Genomic DNA, 5478 nt, shown 5'->3' with positions numbered 1-5478 from the left:
AGTCATGTATATTGTTAGGCGTTTAATATGGGGTGTTGAGTCCACTTCGTTGAGCAAGGAGTAGCTCTTGTCTATTACATATTTGGCTTATGGAACGGTATCTGTGCTAATTTCAATCTGTTGTTGTATGTAGCACCCCAACTCACCTTTCCCCTTAAGCAAGCATAAGTGGGTTTTCTACATTTGACACCCTGTTCTGTTTTGTAATTCAGTTCCTGTGTAGCCAAGTTTACATTCCTTGTAGTAGTGATATCTTATGATGTTTCTTTTTCTGTGTGACTTATTTCACTTAGAATCATCGTACATGAATCCACTCATTATGCTGCTACGGGCCTGATGACATAGATTTCATTGCTGAGTGATATTGCATTGTACATAAGTACCACAACTTCTTTATCCATTTTTCGCTTTCTGTGATATTCAACTTGTACCGTAAACGAGGTTCTTGTAAACAGAGCCGTCCCAAACTTTGGGGTGGCTGTGTCTTTTTGATTTTAATTTCCCTAAGCTATAGGACCATAAGTGGAAGTGCCCTAGTCTCTGTTGCTTTGTTTTTTGGATGTTTCAGGAAACACCATACACTTCTCCAGAGTGGCTGCTGGCAATTTACATCCCGCCCATCAGCATAACAAGGCTCCCAGTTCTCCATGGCCTGTCCTGCCTTTCTGGGTTTTACACTTTTTTCAGTTGGCCCTTTTGACCGGGGGGCAGTGAGACTTCATTGTAGTGCAGATTTCCTTTGCAAGCTTGCTTGGTTGGCCAAAAAGGGCGTATGCGTTTTTTCCTGAATATATTCAGGAAAAAACGCATACGCCCTTTTTGGCCAAGTGCATCATTGTGGACGTTCTGCCTCTTTTCCTATGCTTTACATGCAATTCCAGTCTACCTCCTGAAATCTGTTTTCTGCAATTCTGCCCCGCTTTCAACTATTCTTGGCTGCCTTACTTCAATATATTTTTGGAAGATAGCTGTCATTTATAACTCTGCAGGTTTGTGAATTAAAGTGCCCCTGAGCTCCTTTCTTCAACTCGCTTTCTTGTGAGCTGGCCGCAACACTGCAGGATTGCTTCAGGCCCTAGTTTGGTTCTGGCATGGCATGTTGAGCCTTTGGTTAATTCCTCTTCCTGGTGGGAAATGAGAGTTAAATTTGCCCGTCCAGACACCTCCACCTAGTCTCTCATTGGTTCTCCCTATTCCTGTTCATTTTCCACAGAAATTGCAAACTGGGCCAAACAGGAGGTTAAAGGCACCGACTCTCCAAGTGGGGAGAGTGTTAGTAAAGCGTCTGGAATGTTGCACCCGAGTACCAGGGGATGAAAACTGAGACACATTTGAACACGTTTTCCGATCACACGGTGGATCATACTCTGGGTTCCACATGCATGTTTTAGCTGAAGGAAGAATCCCTTAAACATGGAGAGTTGAGACCCATGGAATGGGTACAATGCAATATGACATCAAAGGGTCTGCATTTGCTCACCGAACCTCACCAATCCTATCACTGCTGCGTTTATGCCGCTGTACACACGCTTGATTCTCTTTCGGAGACATATAAATCCATAGGTTTTAAGAGTCTTACTAGTCATGTATATTGTTAGGCGTTTAATATGGGGTGTTGAGTCCACTTCGTTGAGCAAGGAGTAGCTCTTGTCTATTACATATTTGGCTTATGGAACGGTATCTGTGCTAATTTCAATCTGTTGTTGTATGTAGCACCCCAACTCACCTTTCCCCTTAAGCAAGCATAAGTGGGTTTTCTACATTTGACACCCTGTTCTGTTTTGTAATTCAGTTCCTGTGTAGCCAAGTTTACATTCCTTGTAGTAGTGATATCTTATGATGTTTCTTTTTCTGTGTGACTTATTTCACTTAGAATCATCGTACATGAATCCACTCATTATGCTGCTACGGGCCTGATGACATAGATTTCATTGCTGAGTGATATTGCATTGTACATAAGTACCACAACTTCTTTATCCATTTTTCGCTTTCTGTGATATTCAACTTGTACCGTAAACGAGGTTCTTGTAAACAGAGCCGTCCCAAACTTTGGGGTGGCTGTGTCTTTTTGATTTTAATTTCCCTAAGCTATAGGACCATAAGTGGAAGTGCCCTAGTCTCTGTTGCTTTGTTTTTTGGATGTTTCAGGAAACACCATACACTTCTCCAGAGTGGCTGCTGGCAATTTACATCCCGCCCATCAGCATAACAAGGCTCCCAGTTCTCCATGGCCTGTCCTGCCTTTCTGGGTTTTACACTTTTTTCAGTTGGCCCTTTTGACCGGGGGGCAGTGAGACTTCATTGTAGTGCAGATTTCCTTTGCAAGCTTGCTTGGTTGGCCAAAAAGGGCGTATGCGTTTTTTCCTGAATATATTCAGGAAAAAACGCATACGCCCTTTTTGGCCAAGTGCATCATTGTGGACGTTCTGCCTCTTTTCCTATGCTTTACATGCAATTCCAGTCTACCTCCTGAAATCTGTTTTCTGCAATTCTGCCCCGCTTTCAACTATTCTTGGCTGCCTTACTTCAATATATTTTTGGAAGATAGCTGTCATTTATAACTCTGCAGGTTTGTGAATTAAAGTGCCCCTGAGCTCCTTTCTTCAACTCGCTTTCTTGTGAGCTGGCCGCAACACTGCAGGATTGCTTCAGGCCCTAGTTTGGTTCTGGCATGGCATGTTGAGCCTTTGGTTAATTCCTCTTCCTGGTGGGAAATGAGAGTTAAATTTGCCCGTCCAGACACCTCCACCTAGTCTCTCATTGGTTCTCCCTATTCCTGTTCATTTTCCACAGAAATTGCAAACTGGGCCAAACAGGAGGTTAAAGGCACCGACTCTCCAAGTGGGGAGAGTGTTAGTAAAGCGTCTGGAATGTTGCACCCGAGTACCAGGGGATGAAAACTGAGACACATTTGAACACGTTTTCCGATCACACGGTGGATCATACTCTGGGTTCCACATGCATGTTTTAGCTGAAGGAAGAATCCCTTAAACATGGAGAGTTGAGACCCATGGAATGGGTACAATGCAATATGACATCAAAGGGTCTGCATTTGCTCACCGAACCTCACCAATCCTATCACTGCTGCGTTTATGCCGCTGTACACACGCTTGATCCTCTTTCGGAGACATATAAATCCATAGGTTTTAAGATTCTTACTAGTCAGGTATATTCTTAGGCGTTTAATATGGGGTGTTGAGTCCACTTCGTTGAGCAAGGAGTAGCTCTTGTCTATTACATATTTGGCTTATGGAACGGTATCTGTGCTAATTTCAATCTCTGGTTTTATGAAGCACCCCAACTCACCTTTCCCCTTAAGCAAGCATAAGATGGTTTTCTACATTTGAGGCCCTGTTCTGTTTTGTAATTCAGTTCTTGTCTGGCCAAGTTTACATTCCGTGTAGTAGTGATATCTTATGATGTTTCTTTTTCTGTGTGACCTATTTCACTTAGAATCATTGTACCTGAATCCACTCATTATGCTGCTACGGGCCTGATGACATAGATTTCATTGCTGAGTGATATTGCATTGTACGTAAGTACCACAACTTCTTTATCCATTTTTCGCTTTCTGTGATATTGAACTTGTACCGTAAACGAGGTTCTTGTAAACAGAGCCGGCCGAAACTTTGGGGTGGCTGTGTCTGTTTGATTTTAATTTCCCTAAGCTATAGAACCATAAGTGGAAGTGCCCTAGGCTCTGTTGCTTTGTTTTTTGGATGTTTCAGGAAACACCATACACTTCTCCATAGTGGCTGCTGGCAATTTACATCCCGACCATCAGCATAACAAGGCTCCCAGTTCTCCATGGCCTGTCCTGCCTTTCTGGATTTTACACTTTTTTCAGATGGCCCTTTTGACCGGGGGGCAGTGAGACTTCATTGTAGTGCAGATTTCCTTTGCAAGCTTGCTTGTTTGTCCAAAAAGGGCGTATGCGTTTTTTCCTGAATATATTCAGGAAGAAACGCATACGCCCTTTTTGGCCAAGTACATCATTGTGGATGTTCTGCCTCTTTTCCTATGCTTTACTTGCAATTCCAGTCTACCTCCTGAAATCGGTTTCCTGCAATTCTGCACCGCTTTCAACTCCTCTTGGCAGCCTTCCTTCAATATATTTTTGGAAGATAGCTGTCATTTATAACTCTGCAGGTTTGTGAATTACAGTGCCCCTGAGCTCCTTTCTTCAACTCGCTTTCTTGTGAGCTGGCCGCAACACCGCAGGATTGCTTCAGGCCCTAATCTAGTTCAAGCATGGCACACGGAGCCTTTGGTTAATTCTTCTTCCTGGTGGGAAATGAGAGTTAAATTTGCCCGTCCAGACACCTCCACCTAGTCTCTCATTGGTTCTCCCTCTTCCTTTTTATCTTACGCAGAAATTGCAAACTCGGCCAAACAGGAGCTTAAAGGCACTGACTCTCCAAGTGGGGAGAGTGTTAGTAAAGCATCTGGAATGTTGCACCCGAGTACCAGGGGACGAAAACTGAGACACATTTGAACACGTTTTCCGATCACATGGTGGATCATACTCTGGGTTCCACATGCATGTTTTAGCTGAAGGAAGAATCCCTTAAACATGGAGAGTTGAGACCCATGGAATGGGTACCATGCAATATGACTTCAAAGGGTCTGCATTTGCTCACCGAACCTCACCAATCCTATCACTGCTGCGCTTATGCCGCTGTACACACGCTTGATTCTCTTTCGGAGACATATAAATCCATAGGTTTTAAGATTCTTACTAGTCAGGTATATTCTTAGTCGTTTAATATGGGGTGTTGAGTCCACTTCGTTGAGCAAGGAGTAGCTCATGTCTATTACATATTTGGCTTATGGAACGGTGTCTGTGCTAATTTCAATCTCTGGTTTCATGCAGCACCCCAACTCACCTTTCCCCTTAAGCAAGCATAAGTTAGTTTTCTACATTTGACACCCTGTTCTGTTTTGTAATTCAGTTCCTGTGTAGCCAAGTTTACATTCCGTGTAGTAGTGATATCTTATGATGTTTCTTTTTCTGTGTGACTTATTTCACTTAGAATCATCGTACCTGAATCCACTCATTATGCTGCTATGGGCCTGATGACATAGATTTCATGGCTGAGTGATATTGCATTGTACGTAAGTACCACAACTTCTTTATCCATTTTTCGCTTTCTGTGATATTCAACTTGTACCGTAAACGAGGTTCTTGTAAACAGAGCCGTCCCAAACATTCGGGTGGCTGTGTCTTTTTGATTTTAATTTCCCTAAGCTATAGGACCATAAGTGGAAGTGCCCTAGGCTCTGTTGCTTTGTTTTTTGGATGTTTCAGGAAACACCATACACTTCTCCAGAGTGGCTGTTGGCAATTTACATGCCGCCCATCAGCATAACAAGGCTCCCTGTTCTCCATGGCCTGTCCTGCCTTTCTGGATTTTACACTTTTTTCAGATAGCCCTTTTGACCGGGGGGCAGTGAGACTTCATTGTAGTGCAGATTTCC

This window comes from Leucopleurus acutus (genome assembly GCF_964270905.1).
Source record: "Leucopleurus acutus genome assembly, chromosome: 4".
NCBI lineage: Eukaryota > Metazoa > Chordata > Mammalia > Artiodactyla > Delphinidae > Leucopleurus > Leucopleurus acutus.
The sequence above is the reverse complement of the archived record's forward strand: the minus strand, read 5'-3'. Positions refer to the sequence as shown.